Below are 18,806 nucleotides of genomic sequence, written 5' to 3'. Positions count from 1 at the left end.
TCAGTCAAAAGTAAGGTTAAACTCAGTTAGTTGAATGCACAGATCAGAAAGTAGTTTCACAGAATGCTTCTGTGTAGTTTTTATTTGAATATATTCCCTTTTCCACTACAGGCCCCTTAGCGCTCCGAATGTCCACTTGAAATCTCTGTAGAAAGAGTGTTTCACAACTCCTCAATCAAAAGTAAGATTCAAATCTGTTAGTTGAATGCACTGATCAGAAAGAAGTTTCACAGAATGCTTCTGTATAGTCTTTATTTGAAGATAACCCTTTTTCCACTGTAGTCCGCTTAGCGGTCCGAATGTCCACTTGCAGTTTCTACAGAAAGAGTGTTTTAGAAATCCTCAATCAAAAGTAAGGTTCAACTCTGTTAGTTGAATGCACAGAACAGAAAGATGTTTCACAGAATGCTTCTCTGTAGTTTTTATTTGCCGATATTCCTTCTTCCCCTATAGGCCTTTTAGCGCTCCGAATGTCCACTTTCAATTTCTATAGAAAGAGTGTTTCAGAACTGCTCAATCAAAACGAATTTTCAACTCTGTTAGTTGAATGCACTGATCAGAAAGAAGTTTCACAGAATGCTTCTGTGTAGTCTTTATTGGAGGATATTCCTTTTTTTTTATGATTTTTTTTTATTATTATACTTTAGGGTTTTAGGGTACATGTGCACAATGTGAAGGTTTGTTACATATGTATCCATGTGCCATGTTGATTTCCTGCACCCATTAAGTCGTCATTTGGCCTTACGTGTATCTCCTAATGCTGTCCCTCCCCCGTCCCCCCACCCCACAACAGTCCCCGGAGCGTGATTTTCCCCTTCCTGTTTCCATGAGTTCTCATTGTTCAATTCCCACCTATGAGTGAGAACATGCGATGTTTGGTTTTTCGTCCTTGCGATAGTTTACTGAGAATGATGTTTTCCAGTTTCATCCGTGTCCCTACAAAGGACACGAACTCATCATTTTTTATGGCTGCATAGTATTCCATGGTGTATATGTGCCACATTTTCTTAATCCAGTCTGTTGTTGGACATTTGGGTTGGTTCCAACTCTTTGCTATTGTGAATAGTGCCGCAATAAACATACGTGTGCATGTGTCTTTATAGCAGCATGACTTATAGTCCTTTGGGTATATACCCAGTAATGGGATGGCTGGGTCAAATGGTATTTCTAGTTCTAGATCCCTGAGGAATCGCCACACTGACTTCCACAATGCTTGAACTAGTTTACAGTCCCACCAACAGTGTAAAAGTGTTCCTATTTCTCCAAATCCTCTCCAGCACCTGTTGTTTCCTGATTTTTTAATGATGGCCATTCTAACTGGTGTGAGATGGTATCTCACTGTGGTTTTGATTTGCATTTCTCTTATGGCCAGTGATGAGGAGCATTTCTTCATGTGTTTTTTGGCTGCATAAATGTCTTCTTTTGAGAATTGTCTGTTCATGTCCTCTGCCCACTTTTTGATGGGGTTGTTTGTTTTTTCTTGTAAATTTGTTTGGGTTCATTGTAGATTCTGGATATTAGCCCTTTGTCAGATGAGTAGGTTGCAAAATTTTCTCCCATTGTGTAGGTTGCCTGTTCACTCTGATGAGAGTTTCTTTTGCTGTGCAGAAGCTCTTTAGTTTAATGAGATCCCATTTGTCGATTTTGGCTTTTGTTGCCATTGCTTTTGGTGTTTTAGACATGAAGTCCTTGCCCACGCCTATGTCCTGAATGGTATTGCCTAGGTTTTCTTGTAGGATTTTAATGGTTTTAAGACTAATATATAAGTCTTTAATCCATCTTGAATTAATTTTGGTATAAGGTGTAAGGAAGGGATCCAGTTGCAGCTTTCTACATATGGCTAGCCAGTTTTCCCAGCACCATTTATTAAATAGGGAAGCCTTTCCCCATTTCTTGTTTTTGTCAGGTTTGTCAAAGATCAGATAGTTGTAGCTATGCGGCATCATTTCTGAGGGCTCTGTTCTGTCCCATTGATCTATGTCTCTGTTGTGGTACCAGTACCATGCTGTTTTGGTTACTGTAGCGTGATGCCTCCAGCTTTGTTCTTTTGGCTTAGGATTGACTTGGCGATGCGGGCTCTTTTTTGGTTCCATATGAACTTTAGAGTAGTTTTTTCCAATTCTGTGAAGAAAGTCATTGGTAGCTTGATGGGGATGGCATTGAATCTATAAATTACCTTCGGCAGTAAGTATGGCCATTTTCACGATATTGATTCTTCCAACCAATGAGCATGGAATGTTCTTCCATTTGTTTGTATCCTCTTTTATTTCATTGAGCAGTGGTTTGTAGTTCTCCTTGAAGAGGTCCTTCACATCCCTTGTAAGTTGGATTCCTAGGTATTTTATTCTCTTTGAAGCAATTGTGAATGAGAGTTCACTCATGATTTGGCTCTCTGTCTTTTATTGGTGTACAAGAATGCTTGTGATTTTTGTACATTAATTTTGTATCCTGAGACTTTGCTGAATTTGCTAATCAGCTTAAGGAGATTTTGGGCTGAGACAATGGGGTTTTCTAGATATACAATCATGTCATCTGCAAACAGGGACAATTTGACTTCCTCTTTTCCTAATTGAATACACTTTATTTCCTTCTCCTGCCTGATTGCTCTGGCCAGGATATCCCTTTTTCAACTATCGACCATTTAGCGCTCGGAATGTCCACTTGCAGTTTCTGCAGAAAGAGTGTTTCAGAACTGCTCAATCAAAACTAAGGTTGAACTATGTTAGTTGAACGCACAGAAGAGAAAGAAGTTTCGCAGAATTCTTCTGTGTAGTTTTTTTTTGAAGATATTCCTTTTTCCACTACAGGCCTCTTAGCGCACCGAATGTCCACTTGCAGTTTCTATAGAAAGAGTGTTTCAGAACTGCACAATCAAAAGTAAGGTTCAACTATGTTAGTTGAATGCACGGAACACAAAGAAGTTTCAGGGAATGCTTCTGTGTAGTTCTTATTTGAAGATATTCCTTTTCCACTATAGGCCTCTTAGCGCTCCGAATGTCCACTTGCCGTGTATTCAGAAAGAGTGTTTAAGATCTGCTCAATCAAAAGTAAGGTTCAACTCTGTCAATTGAATTCACAGATCAGAAAGAAGTTTCACAGAATGCTTCTGTGTAGTATTTGTTTGAGGATACTCCTTTTTCCACTGTAGTCCGCTTAGAGCTCCGAATGTCCACTTGCAGTTTCTACAGAAAGAGTGTTTAAGAACTGCTCAATCAAAAGTAAAGTTCAACTCTGTTAGTTGAATGCACAGGTCAGAAAGAAGTTTCACCGAATGCTTCTGGGTAGTTTGTATTTGAAGATATTCCTTTTTCCAGTATAGGCCTCATAGCTCTCGGAATGTCCCCTTGCAGTTTCTACAGACAGAGTGTTTCAGAACTGCTCAGTCAAAAGTAAGGTTCAGCTATGTGAGTTCAATGCACAGAACAGAAAGTAGCTTCACAGAATGCTTCTTTGTAGTTTTCATTTGAAGATATTCCTTTTTGCACTTGAGGCCTCATAGCGCTCCGAAGGGCACTTGCAGTTTCTAATGAAAGAGTGTTTCTTAATTCCTCAAAGTAAGGTTCAACTCTGTTATTTGAATGCACAGAACAGAAAAAAGTTTCACAGAATGCTTCTGTGTAGTTTTTATTTGAAGATATATCTTTTTCCACTATAGGCTTCTTAGCGCACAGAATGTCCACTTGCAGTTTCTACAGAAACAGTGTTTCAGAACTGCTCAATAAAATGTAAGGTTCAACTCTGCTAGTAGGATGCACAGATCAGAAAGTATTTTCACAGAATGCTTCTGGGTAATTTGTATTTGAAGATATTCCTTTTTCCACTATAGGCCTCTTAGCGCTCCGGATGTCCAATTGCAGTTTCTACAGAAAGTGTGTTTCAGAAGTGCTCAGTCAAAAGTAAGGTTAAACTCAGTTGAATGCACAGATCAGAAAGTAGTTTCACAGAATGCGCCTGTGTAGTTTTTATTTGAAGATATTACTTTTTCAACTATAGGCCTAATTGCGCTCCGAATGTCCTCATGCAGTTTCTACGGAAAGAGTGTTTAAGAACTGCACAATCAAAAGTAAGGATCAACTCTGTTAGTTGAATGCACAGATCAGAAAGGAGTTTCACAGAATGCTTCTGTGTAGTATTTTTTGAAGATATTCCTTTTTCCACTGTAGTCCGCATAGCGCTCCGAATGTCCACTTGCAGTTTCTACAGAAAGAGTGTTTCAGAACTGCTCAATCAAAGGTAAGGTTCAATTATGTTAGTGGAATGCAGAGAACAGAAAGATGTTTCACAGAATGCTTCTGTGTAGTTTTTTTGAAGACATTCCTTTTTCCACTATAGGCCTCTTAGCGCACCGATTGTCCACTTGCAGTTTCTACAGAAAGAGTGTTTCGGAACTGCTCAATCAAAAGTAAGGTTCAACTATGTTAGTTGAATGCACCGAACACAAAGAAGTTTCACAGAATGCTTCTGTGTAGTTCTTATTTGAAGATATTCCTTTTCCACTATAGGCCTCTTAGCGCTCCGAATGTCCACTTGCAGTTTATTCAGAAAGAGTGTTTCAGATCTGCTCAATCAAAAGTAAGGTTCAACTCTGTTAGTTGAATGCACAGATCAGAAAGAAGTTTCACAGAATGCTTCTGGGTAGTTTGTATTTGAAGATATTCCTTTTTCCACTATAGGCCTCATTGCGCTCCGGAAGTCCAATTGTAGTTTCTACAGAAAGTGGGCTTCCGAAGTGCTCACTCAAAAGTAAGGTTAAACTCAGTTAGTTGAATGCACAGATCAGGAAGGAGTTTCACGGAATGCTTCTGTGTAGTATTTATTTGAAGATATTCCTTTTTCCACTGTAGTCCGCTTAGCGCTCAGAATGTCCACTTGCAGTTTCTACAGAAAAAGTGTTTCAGAACTGCTCAATCAAAAGTAAAGTTCAACTATGTTAGTTGAATGCACGGAACAAGTTTCACAGAATGCTTCTGTGTAGTTCTTATTTGAAGATATTCCTTTTCTACTATACGCCTCTTAGCTCTCCGAATGTCCACTTGCAGTTTATTCAGAAAGAGTGTTTCAGATCTGCTCAATCAAAAGTAAGGTTCAACTCTGTTAGTTGAATGCACAGATCAGAAAGAAGTTTCACAGAATGCTTCTGGGTAGTTTGTATTTGAACATATTCCTTTTTCCACTATAGGCCTCTTAACGCTCCGGATGTCCAATTGCAGTTTCTACAAAAAGTGTGTTTCAGAAGTGCTCAGTCAAAAGTAAGGTTAAACTCAGTTAGTTGAATGCACAGATCAGAAAGTAGTTTCACAGAATGCTTCTGTGTAGTTTTTATTTGAATATATTCCCTTTTCCACTACAGGCCCCTTAGCGCTCCGAATGTCCACTTGAAATCTCTGTAGAAAGAGTGTTTCACAACTCCTCAATCAAAAGTAAGATTCAAATCTGTTAGTTGAATGCACTGATCAGAAAGAAGTTTCACAGAATGCTTCTGTATAGTCTTTATTTGAAGATAACCCTTTTTCCACTGTAGTCCGCTTAGCGGTCCGAATGTCCACTTGCAGTTTCTACAGAAAGAGTGTTTTAGAAATCCTCAATCAAAAGTAAGGTTCAACTCTGTTAGTTGAATGCACAGAACAGAAAGATGTTTCACAGAATGCTTCTCTGTAGTTTTTATTTGCCGATATTCCTTCTTCCCCTATAGGCCTTTTAGCGCTCCGAATGTCCACTTTCAATTTCTATAGAAAGAGTGTTTCAGAACTGCTCAATCAAAACGAATTTTCAACTCTGTTAGTTGAATGCACTGATCAGAAAGAAGTTTCACAGAATGCTTCTGTGTAGTCTTTATTGGAGGATATTCCTTTTTTTTTATGATTTTTTTTTATTATTATACTTTAGGGTTTTAGGGTACATGTGCACAATGTGAAGGTTTGTTACATATGTATCCATGTGCCATGTTGATTTCCTGCACCCATTAAGTCGTCATTTGGCCTTACGTGTATCTCCTAATGCTGTCCCTCCCCCGTCCCCCCACCCCACAACAGTCCCCGGAGCGTGATTTTCCCCTTCCTGTTTCCATGAGTTCTCATTGTTCAATTCCCACCTATGAGTGAGAACATGCGATGTTTGGTTTTTCGTCCTTGCGATAGTTTACTGAGAATGATGTTTTCCAGTTTCATCCGTGTCCCTACAAAGGACACGAACTCATCATTTTTTATGGCTGCATAGTATTCCATGGTGTATATGTGCCACATTTTCTTAATCCAGTCTGTTGTTGGACATTTGGGTTGGTTCCAACTCTTTGCTATTGTGAATAGTGCCGCAATAAACATACGTGTGCATGTGTCTTTATAGCAGCATGACTTATAGTCCTTTGGGTATATACCCAGTAATGGGATGGCTGGGTCAAATGGTATTTCTAGTTCTAGATCCCTGAGGAATCGCCACACTGACTTCCACAATGCTTGAACTAGTTTACAGTCCCACCAACAGTGTAAAAGTGTTCCTATTTCTCCAAATCCTCTCCAGCACCTGTTGTTTCCTGATTTTTTAATGATGGCCATTCTAACTGGTGTGAGATGGTATCTCACTGTGGTTTTGATTTGCATTTCTCTGATGGCCAGTGATGAGGAGCATTTCTTCATGTGTTTTTTGGCTGCATAAATGTCTTCTTTTGAGAATTGTCTGTTCATGTCCTCTGCCCACTTTTTGATGGGGTTGTTTGTTTTTTCTTGTAAATTTGTTTGGGTTCATTGTAGATTCTGGATATTAGCCCTTTGTCAGATGAGTAGGTTGCAAAATTTTCTCCCATTGTGTAGGTTGCCTGTTCACTCTGATGAGAGTTTCTTTTGCTGTGCAGAAGCTCTTTAGTTTAATGAGATCCCATTTGTCGATTTTGGCTTTTGTTGCCATTGCTTTTGGTGTTTTAGACATGAAGTCCTTGCCCACGCCTATGTCCTGAATGGTATTGCCTAGGTTTTCTTGTAGGATTTTAATGGTTTTAAGACTAATATATAAGTCTTTAATCCATCTTGAATTAATTTTGGTATAAGGTGTAAGGAAGGGATCCAGTTGCAGCTTTCTACATATGGCTAGCCAGTTTTCCCAGCACCATTTATTAAATAGGGAAGCCTTTCCCCATTTCTTGTTTTTGTCAGGTTTGTCAAAGATCAGATAGTTGTAGCTATGCGGCATCATTTCTGAGGGCTCTGTTCTGTCCCATTGATCTATGTCTCTGTTGTGGTACCAGTACCATGCTGTTTTGGTTACTGTAGCGTGATGCCTCCAGCTTTGTTCTTTTGGCTTAGGATTGACTTGGCGATGCGGGCTCTTTTTTGGTTCCATATGAACTTTAGAGTAGTTTTTTCCAATTCTGTGAAGAAAGTCATTGGTAGCTTGATGGGGATGGCATTGAATCTATAAATTACCTTCGGCAGTAAGTATGGCCATTTTCACGATATTGATTCTTCCAACCAATGAGCATGGAATGTTCTTCCATTTGTTTGTATCCTCTTTTATTTCATTGAGCAGTGGTTTGTAGTTCTCCTTGAAGAGGTCCTTCACATCCCTTGTAAGTTGGATTCCTAGGTATTTTATTCTCTTTGAAGCAATTGTGAATGAGAGTTCACTCATGATTTGGCTCTCTGTCTTTTATTGGTGTACAAGAATGCTTGTGATTTTTGTACATTAATTTTGTATCCTGAGACTTTGCTGAATTTGCTAATCAGCTTAAGGAGATTTTGGGCTGAGACAATGGGGTTTTCTAGATATACAATCATGTCATCTGCAAACAGGGACAATTTGACTTCCTCTTTTCCTAATTGAATACACTTTATTTCCTTCTCCTGCCTGATTGCTCTGGCCAGGATATCCCTTTTTCAACTATCGACCATTTAGCGCTCGGAATGTCCACTTGCAGTTTCTGCAGAAAGAGTGTTTCAGAACTGCTCAATCAAAACTAAGGTTGAACTATGTTAGTTGAACGCACAGAAGAGAAAGAAGTTTCGCAGAATTCTTCTGTGTAGTTTTTTTTTGAAGATATTCCTTTTTCCACTACAGGCCTCTTAGCGCACCGAATGTCCACTTGCAGTTTCTATAGAAAGAGTGTTTCAGAACTGCACAATCAAAAGTAAGGTTCAACTATGTTAGTTGAATGCACGGAACACAAAGAAGTTTCAGGGAATGCTTCTGTGTAGTTCTTATTTGAAGATATTCCTTTTCCACTATAGGCCTCTTAGCGCTCCGAATGTCCACTTGCCGTGTATTCAGAAAGAGTGTTTAAGATCTGCTCAATCAAAAGTAAGGTTCAACTCTGTCAATTGAATTCACAGATCAGAAAGAAGTTTCACAGAATGCTTCTGTGTAGTATTTGTTTGAGGATACTCCTTTTTCCACTGTAGTCCGCTTAGCGCTCCGAATGTCCACTTGCAGTTTCTACAGAAAGAGTGTTTAAGAACTGCTCAATCAAAAGTAAAGTTCAACTCTGTTAGTTGAATGCACAGGTCAGAAAGAAGTTTCACCGAATGCTTCTGGGTAGTTTGTATTTGAAGATATTCCTTTTTCCAGTATAGGCCTCATAGCTCTCGGAATGTCCCCTTGCAGTTTCTACAGACAGAGTGTTTCAGAACTGCTCAGTCAAAAGTAAGGTTCAGCTATGTGAGTTCAATGCACAGAACAGAAAGTAGCTTCACAGAATGCTTCTTTGTAGTTTTCATTTGAAGATATTCCTTTTTGCACTTGAGGCCTCATAGCGCTCCGAAGGGCACTTGCAGTTTCTAATGAAAGAGTGTTTCTTAATTCCTCAAAGTAAGGTTCAACTCTGTTATTTGAATGCACAGAACAGAAAAAAGTTTCACAGAATGCTTCTGTGTAGTTTTTATTTGAAGATATATCTTTTTCCACTATAGGCTTCTTAGCGCACAGAATGTCCACTTGCAGTTTCTACAGAAACAGTGTTTCAGAACTGCTCAATAAAATGTAAGGTTCAACTCTGCTAGTAGGATGCACAGATCAGAAAGTATTTTCACAGAATGCTTCTGGGTAATTTGTATTTGAAGATATTCCTTTTTCCACTATAGGCCTCTTAGCGCTCCGGATGTCCAATTGCAGTTTCTACAGAAAGTGTGTTTCAGAAGTGCTCAGTCAAAAGTAAGGTTAAACTCAGTTAGTTGAATGCACAGATCAGAAAGTAGTTTCACAGAATGCGCCTGTGTAGTTTTTATTTGAAGATATTACTTTTTCAACTATAGGCCTAATTGCGCTCCGAATGTCCTCATGCAGTTTCTACGGAAAGAGTGTTTAAGAACTGCACAATCAAAAGTAAGGATCAACTCTGTTAGTTGAATGCACAGATCAGAAAGGAGTTTCACAGAATGCTTCTGTGTAGTATTTTTTGAAGATATTCCTTTTTCCACTGTAGTCCGCATAGCGCTCCGAATGTCCACTTGCAGTTTCTACAGAAAGAGTGTTTCAGAACTGCTCAATCAAAGGTAAGGTTCAATTATGTTAGTGGAATGCAGAGAACAGAAAGATGTTTCACAGAATGCTTCTGTGTAGTTTTTTTGAAGACATTCCTTTTTCCACTATAGGCCTCTTAGCGCACCGATTGTCCACTTGCAGTTTCTACAGAAAGAGTGTTTCGGAACTGCTCAATCAAAAGTAAGGTTCAACTATGTTAGTTGAATGCACCGAACACAAAGAAGTTTCACAGAATGCTTCTGTGTAGTTCTTATTTGAAGATATTCCTTTTCCACTATAGGCCTCTTAGCGCTCCGAATGTCCACTTGCAGTTTATTCAGAAAGAGTGTTTCAGATCTGCTCAATCAAAAGTAAGGTTCAACTCTGTTAGTTGAATGCACAGATCAGAAAGAAGTTTCACAGAATGCTTCTGGGTAGTTTGTATTTGAAGATATTCCTTTTTCCACTATAGGCCTCATTGCGCTCCGGAAGTCCAATTGTAGTTTCTACAGAAAGTGGGCTTCCGAAGTGCTCACTCAAAAGTAAGGTTAAACTCAGTTAGTTGAATGCACAGATCAGGAAGGAGTTTCACGGAATGCTTCTGTGTAGTATTTATTTGAAGATATTCCTTTTTCCACTGTAGTCCGCTTAGCGCTCAGAATGTCCACTTGCAGTTTCTACAGAAAAAGTGTTTCAGAACTGCTCAATCAAAAGTAAAGTTCAACTATGTTAGTTGAATGCACGGAACAAGTTTCACAGAATGCTTCTGTGTAGTTCTTATTTGAAGATATTCCTTTTCTACTATACGCCTCTTAGCTCTCCGAATGTCCACTTGCAGTTTATTCAGAAAGAGTGTTTCAGATCTGCTCAATCAAAAGTAAGGTTCAACTCTGTTAGTTGAATGCACAGATCAGAAAGAAGTTTCACAGAATGCTTCTGGGTAGTTTGTATTTGAACATATTCCTTTTTCCACTATAGGCCTCTTAACGCTCCGGATGTCCAATTGCAGTTTCTACAAAAAGTGTGTTTCAGAAGTGCTCAGTCAAAAGTAAGGTTAAACTCAGTTAGTTGAATGCACAGATCAGAAAGTAGTTTCACAGAATGCTTCTGTGTAGTTTTTATTTGAATATATTCCCTTTTCCACTACAGGCCCCTTAGCGCTCCGAATGTCCACTTGAAATCTCTGTAGAAAGAGTGTTTCACAACTCCTCAATCAAAAGTAAGATTCAAATCTGTTAGTTGAATGCACTGATCAGAAAGAAGTTTCACAGAATGCTTCTGTATAGTCTTTATTTGAAGATAACCCTTTTTCCACTGTAGTCCGCTTAGCGGTCCGAATGTCCACTTGCAGTTTCTACAGAAAGAGTGTTTTAGAAATCCTCAATCAAAAGTAAGGTTCAACTCTGTTAGTTGAATGCACAGAACAGAAAGATGTTTCACAGAATGCTTCTCTGTAGTTTTTATTTGCCGATATTCCTTCTTCCCCTATAGGACTTTTAGCGCTCTGGATGTCCACTTGCAGTTTCTATAGAAAGAGTGTTTCAGAACTGCTCAATCAAAAGTAAGGTTCAACTATGTTAGTTGAATGCACGGAACACAAAGAAGTTTCAGGGAATGCTTCTGTGTAGTTCTTATTTGAAGATATTCCTTTTCCACTATAGGCCTCTTAGCGCTCCGAGTGTCCACTTGCCGTGTATTCAGAAAGAGTGTTTAAGATCTGCTCAATCAAAGGTAAGGTTCAACTCTGTCAATTGAATTCACAGATCAGAAAGAAATTTCACAGAATGCTTCTGTGAAGTATTTATTTGAGGATATTCCTTTTTCCACTGTAGTCCGCTTAGCGCTCCGAATGTCCACTTGCAGTTTCTACAGAAAGAGTGTTTAAGAACTGCTCAATCAAAAGTAAAGTTCAACTCTGTTAGTTGAATGCACAGGTCAGAAAGAAGTTTCACCGAATGATTCTGGGTAGTTTGTATTTGAAGATATTCCTTTTTCCAGTATAGGCCTCATAGCTCTCCGAATATCCCCTTGCAGTTTCTACAGACAGAGTGTTTCAGAACTGCTCAGTCAAAAGTAAGGTTCAGCTATGTGAGTTCAATGCACAGAACAGAAAGTAGCTTCACAGAATGCTTCTTTGTAGTTTTCATTTGAAGATATTCCTTTTTGCACTTGAGGCCTCATAGCGCTCCGAAGGGCACTTGCAGTTTCTAATGAAAGAGTGTTTCTTAATTCCTCAAAGTAAGGTTCAACTCTGTTATTTGAATGCACAGAACAGAAAAAAGTTTCACAGAATGCTTCTGTGTAGTTTTTATTTGAAGATATATCTTTTTCCACTATAGGCTTCTTAGCGCACAGAATGTCCACTTGCAGTTTCTACAGAAACAGTGTTTCAGAACTGCTCAATAAAATGTAAGGTTCAACTCTGCTAGTAGGATGCACAGATCAGAAAGTATTTTCACAGAATGCTTCTGGGTAATTTGTATTTGAAGATATTCCTTTTTCCACTATAGGCCTCAGCGCTCCGGATGTCCAATTGCAGTTTCTACAGAAAGTGTGTTTCAGAAGTGCTCAGTCAAAAGTAAGGTTAAACTCAGTTAGTTGAATGCACAGATCAGAAAGTAGTTTCACAGAATGCGCCTGTGTAGTTTTTATTTGAAGATATTACTTTTTCAACTATAGGCCTAATTGCGCTCCGAATGTCCTCATGCAGTTTCTACGGAAAGAGTGTTTAAGAACTGCACAATCTAAAGTAAGGATCAACTCTGTTAGTTGAATGCACAGATCACAAAGGAGTTTCACAGAATGCTTCTGTGTAGTATTTTTTGAAGATATTCCTTTTTCCACTGTAGTCCGCATAGCGCTCCGAATGTCCACTTGCAGTTTCTACAGAAAGAGTGTTTCAGAACTGCTCAATCAAAGGTAAGGTTCAATTATGTTAGTGGAATGCAGAGAACAGAAAGATGTTTCACAGAATGCTTCTGTGTAGTTTTTTTGAAGACATTCCTTTTCCCACTATAGGCCTCTTAGCGCACCGATTGTCCACTTGCAGTTTCTACAGAAAGAGTGTTTCGGAACTGCTCAATCAAAAGTAAGGTTCAACTATGTTAGTTGAATGCACCGAACACAAAGAAGTTTCACAGAATGCTTCTGTGTAGTTCTTATTTGAAGATATTCCTTTTCCACTATAGGCCTCTTAGCGCTCCGAATGTCCACTTGCAGTTTATTCAGAAAGAGTGTTTCAGATCTGCTCAATCAAAAGTAAGGTTCAACTCTGTTAGTTGAATGCACAGATCAGAAAGAAGTTTCACAGAATGCTTCTGGGTAGTTTGTATTTGAAGATATTCCTTTTTCCACTATAGGCCTCATTGCGCTCCGGAAGTCCAATTGTAGTTTCTACAGAAAGTGGGCTTCCGAAGTGCTCACTCAAAAGTAAGGTTAAACTCAGTTAGTTGAATGCACAGATCAGGAAGGAGTTTCACGGAATGCTTCTGTGTAGTATTTATTTGAAGATATTCCTTTTTCCACTGTAGTCCGCTTAGCGCTCAGAATGTCCACTTGCAGTTTCTACAGAAAAAGTGTTTCAGAACTGCTCAATCAAAAGTAAAGTTCAACTATGTTAGTTGAATGCACGGAACAAGTTTCACAGAATGCTTCTGTGTAGTTCTTATTTGAAGATATTCCTTTTCTACTATACGCCTCTTAGCTCTCCGAATGTCCACTTGCAGTTTATTCAGAAAGAGTGTTTCAGATCTGCTCAATCAAAAGTAAGGTTCAACTCTGTTAGTTGAATGCACAGATCAGAAAGAAGTTTCACAGAATGCTTCTGGGTAGTTTGTATTTGAACATATTCCTTTTTCCACTATAGGCCTCTTAACGCTCCGGATGTCCAATTGCAGTTTCTACAAAAAGTGTGTTTCAGAAGTGCTCAGTCAAAAGTAAGGTTAAACTCAGTTAGTTGAATGCACAGATCAGAAAGTAGTTTCACAGAATGCTTCTGTGTAGTTTTTATTTGAATATATTCCCTTTTCCACTACAGGCCCCTTAGCGCTCCGAATGTCCACTTGAAATCTCTGTAGAAAGAGTGTTTCACAACTCCTCAATCAAAAGTAAGATTCAAATCTGTTAGTTGAATGCACTGATCAGAAAGAAGTTTCACAGAATGCTTCTGTATAGTCTTTATTTGAAGATAACCCTTTTTCCACTGTAGTCCGCTTAGCGGTCCGAATGTCCACTTGCAGTTTCTACAGAAAGAGTGTTTTAGAAATCCTCAATCAAAAGTAAGGTTCAACTCTGTTAGTTGAATGCACAGAACAGAAAGATGTTTCACAGAATGCTTCTCTGTAGTTTTTATTTGCCGATATTCCTTCTTCCCCTATAGGCCTTTTAGCGCTCCGAATGTCCACTTTCAATTTCTATAGAAAGAGTGTTTCAGAACTGCTCAATCAAAACGAATTTTCAACTCTGTTAGTTGAATGCACTGATCAGAAAGAAGTTTCACAGAATGCTTCTGTGTAGTCTTTATTGGAGGATATTCCTTTTTTTTTATGATTTTTTTTTATTATTATACTTTAGGGTTTTAGGGTACATGTGCACAATGTGAAGGTTTGTTACATATGTATCCATGTGCCATGTTGATTTCCTGCACCCATTAAGTCGTCATTTGGCCTTACGTGTATCTCCTAATGCTGTCCCTCCCCCGTCCCCCCACCCCACAACAGTCCCCGGAGCGTGATTTTCCCCTTCCTGTTTCCATGAGTTCTCATTGTTCAATTCCCACCTATGAGTGAGAACATGCGATGTTTGGTTTTTCGTCCTTGCGATAGTTTACTGAGAATGATGTTTTCCAGTTTCATCCGTGTCCCTACAAAGGACACGAACTCATCATTTTTTATGGCTGCATAGTATTCCATGGTGTATATGTGCCACATTTTCTTAATCCAGTCTGTTGTTGGACATTTGGGTTGGTTCCAACTCTTTGCTATTGTGAATAGTGCCGCAATAAACATACGTGTGCATGTGTCTTTATAGCAGCATGACTTATAGTCCTTTGGGTATATACCCAGTAATGGGATGGCTGGGTCAAATGGTATTTCTAGTTCTAGATCCCTGAGGAATCGCCACACTGACTTCCACAATGCTTGAACTAGTTTACAGTCCCACCAGCAGTGTAAAAGTGTTCCTATTTCTCCAAATCCTCTCCAGCACCTGTTGTTTCCTGATTTTTTAATGATGGCCATTCTAACTGGTGTGAGATGGTATCTCACTGTGGTTTTGATTTGCATTTCTCTTATGGCCAGTGATGAGGAGCATTTCTTCATGTGTTTTTTGGCTGCATAAATGTCTTCTTTTGAGAATTGTCTGTTCATGTCCTCTGCCCACTTTTTGATGGGGTTGTTTGTTTTTTCTTGTAAATTTGTTTGGGTTCATTGTAGATTCTGGATATTAGCCCTTTGTCAGATGAGTAGGTTGCAAAATTTTCTCCCATTGTGTAGGTTGCCTGTTCACTCTGATGAGAGTTTCTTTTGCTGTGCAGAAGCTCTTTAGTTTAATGAGATCCCATTTGTCGATTTTGGCTTTTGTTGCCATTGCTTTTGGTGTTTTAGACATGAAGTCCTTGCCCACGCCTATGTCCTGAATGGTATTGCCTAGGTTTTCTTGTAGGATTTTAATGGTTTTAAGACTAATATATAAGTCTTTAATCCATCTTGAATTAATTTTGGTATAAGGTGTAAGGAAGGGATCCAGTTGCAGCTTTCTACATATGGCTAGCCAGTTTTCCCAGCACCATTTATTAAATAGGGAAGCCTTTCCCCATTTCTTGTTTTTGTCAGGTTTGTCAAAGATCAGATAGTTGTAGCTATGCGGCATCATATCTGAGGGCTCTGTTCTGTCCCATTGATCTATGTCTCTGCTGTGGTACCAGTACCATGCTGTTTTGGTTACTGTAGCGTGATGCCTCCAGCTTTGTTCTTTTGGCTTAGGATTGACTTGGCGATGCGGGCTCTTTTTTGGTTCCATATGAACTTTAGAGTAGTTTTTTCCAATTCTGTGAAGAAAGTCATTGGTAGCTTGATGGGGATGGCATTGAATCTATAAATTACCTTCGGCAGTAAGTATGGCCATTTTCACGATATTGATTCTTCCAACCAATGAGCATGGAATGTTCTTCCATTTGTTTGTATCCTCTTTTATTTCATTGAGCAGTGGTTTGTAGTTCTCCTTGAAGAGGTCCTTCACATCCCTTGTAAGTTGGATTCCTAGGTATTTTATTCTCTTTGAAGCAATTGTGAATGAGAGTTCACTCATGATTTGGCTCTCTGTCTTTTATTGGTGTACAAGAATGCTTGTGATTTTTGTACATTAATTTTGTATCCTGAGACTTTGCTGAAGTTGCTAATCAGCTTAAGGAGATTTTGGGCTGAGACAATGGGGTTTTCTAGATATACAATCATGTCATCTGCAAACAGGGACAATTTGACTTCCTCTTTTCCTAATTGAATACACTTTATTTCCTTCTCCTGCCTGATTGCTCTGGCCAGGATATCCCTTTTTCAACTATCGACCATTTAGCGCTCGGAATGTCCACTTGCAGTTTCTGCAGAAAGAGTGTTTCAGAACTGCTCAATCAAAAGTAAGGTTGAACTATGTTAGTTGAACGCACAGAAGAGAAAGAAGTTTCGCAGAATTCTTCTGTGTAGTTTTTTTTTGAAGATATTCCTTTTTCCACTACAGGCCTCTTAGCGCACCGAATGTCCACTTGCAGTTTCTATAGAAAGAGTGTTTCAGAACTGCACAATCAAAAGTAAGGTTCAACTATGTTAGTTGAATGCACGGAACACAAAGAAGTTTCAGGGAATGCTTCTGTGTAGTTCTTATTTGAAGATATTCCTTTTCCACTATAGGCCTCTTAGCGCTCCGAATGTCCACTTGCCGTGTATTCAGAAAGAGTGTTTAAGATCTGCTCAATCAAAAGTAAGGTTCAACTCTGTCAATTGAATTCACAGATCAGAAAGAAGTTTCACAGAATGCTTCTGTGTAGTATTTGTTTGAGGATACTCCTTTTTCCACTGTAGTCCGCTTAGCGCTCCGAATGTCCACTTGCAGTTTCTACAGAAAGAGTGTTTAAGAACTGCTCAATCAAAAGTAAAGTTCAACTCAGTTGAATGCACAGGTCATAAAGAAGTTTCACCGAATGCTTCTGGGTAGTTTGTATTTGAAGATAATCCTTTTTCCAGTATAGGCCTCATAGCTCTCCGAATATCCCCTTGCAGTTTCTACAGACAAGAGTGTTTCAGAACTGCTCAGTCAAAAGTAAGGTTCAGCTATGTGAGTTCAATGCACAGAACAGAAAGTAGCTTCACAGAATGCTTCTTTGTAGTTTTCATTTGAAGATATTTCTTTTTGCACTTGAGGCCTCATAGCGCTCCGAAGGGCACTTGCAGTTTCTAATGAAAGAGTGTTTCTTAATTCCTCAAAGTAAGGTTCAACTCTGTTATTTGAATGCACAGAACAGAAAAAAGTTTCACAGAATGCTTCTGTGTAGTTTTTATTTGAAGATATATCTTTTTCCACTATAGGCTTCTTAGCGCACAGAATGTCCACTTGCAGTTTCTACAGAAACAGTGTTTCAGAACTGCTCAATAAAATGTAAGGTTCAACTCTGCTAGTAGGATGCACAGATCAGAAAGTATTTTCACAGAATGCTTCTGGGTAATTTGTATTTGAAGATATTCCTTTTTCCACTATAGGCCTCTTAGCGCTCCGGATGTCCAATTGCAGTTTCTACAGAAAGTGTGTTTCAGAAGTGCTCAGTCAAAAGTAAGGTTAAACTCAGTTAGTTGAATGCACAGATCAGAAAGTAGTTTCACAGAATGCGCCTGTGTAGTTTTTATTTGAAGATATTACTTTTTCAACTATAGGCCTAATTGCGCTCCGAATGTCCTCATGCAGTTTCTACGGAAAGAGTGTTTAAGAACTGCACAATCTAAAGTAAGGATCAACTCTGTTAGTTGAATGCACAGATCAGAAAGGAGTTTCACAGAATGCTTCTGTGTAGTATTTTTTGAAGATATTCCTTTTTCCACTGTAGTCCGCATAGCACTCCGAATGTCCACTTGCAGTTTCTACAGAAAGAGTGTTTCAGAACTGCTCAATCAAAGGTAAGGTTCAATTATGTTAGTGGAATGCAGAGAACAGAAAGATGTTTCACAGAATGCTTCTGTGTAGTTTTTTTGAAGACATTCCTTTTCCCACTATAGGCCTCTTAGCGCACCGATTGTCCACTTGCAGTTTCTACAGAAAGAGTGTTTCGGAACTGCTCAATCAAAAGTAAGGTTCAACTATGTTAGTTGAATGCACCGAACACAAAGAAGTTTCACAGAATGCTTCTGTGTAGTTCTTATTTGAAGATATTCCTTTTCCACTATAGGCCTCTTAGCGCTCCGAATGTCCACTTGCAGTTTATTCAGAAAGAGTGTTTCAGATCTGCTCAATCAAAAGTAAGGTTCAACTCTGTTAGTTGAATGCACAGATCAGAAAGAAGTTTCACAGAATGCTTCTGGGTAGTTTGTATTTGAAGATATTCCTTTTTCCACTATAGGCCTCATTGCGCTCCGGAAGTCCAATTGTAGTTTCTACAGAAAGTGGGCTTCCGAAGTGCTCACTCAAAAGTAAGGTTAAACTCAGTTAGTTGAATGCACAGATCAGGAAGGAGTTTCACGGAATGCTTCTGTGTAGTATTTATTTGAAGATATTCCTTTTTCCACTGTAGTCCGCTTAGCGCTCAGAATGTCCACTTGCAGTTTCTACAGAAAAAGTGTTTCAGAACTGCTCAATCAAAAGTAAAGTTCAACTATGTTAGTTGAATGCACGGAACAAGTTTCACAGAATGCTTCTGTGTAGTTCTTATTTGAAGATATTCCTTTTCTACTATACGCCTCTTAGCTCTCCGAAGGTCCACTTGCAGTTTATTCAGAAAGAGTGTTTCAGATCTGCTCAATCAAAAGTAAGGTTCAACTCTGTTAGTTGAATGCACAGATCAGAAAGAAGTTTCACAGAATGCTTCTGGGTAGTTTGTATTTGAACATATTCCTTTTTCCACTATAGGCCTCTTAACGCTCCGGATGTCCAATTGCAGTTTCTACAAAAAGTGTGTTTCAGAAGTGCTCAGTCAAAAGTAAGGTTAAACTCAGTTAGTTGAATGCACAGATCAGAAAGTAGTTTCACAGAATGCTTCTGTGTAGTGTTTATTTGAATATATTCCCTTTTCCACTACAGGCCCCTTAGCGCTCCGAATGTCCACTTGAAATCTCTGTAGAAAGAGTGTTTCACAACTCCTCAATCAAAAGTAAGATTCAAATCTG

Source organism: Symphalangus syndactylus, chromosome 10 (genome assembly GCF_028878055.3).
Source record: "Symphalangus syndactylus isolate Jambi chromosome 10, NHGRI_mSymSyn1-v2.1_pri, whole genome shotgun sequence".
NCBI classification, from domain to species: domain Eukaryota; kingdom Metazoa; phylum Chordata; class Mammalia; order Primates; family Hylobatidae; genus Symphalangus; species Symphalangus syndactylus.
Note: the sequence above shows the minus strand (reverse complement) of the source record.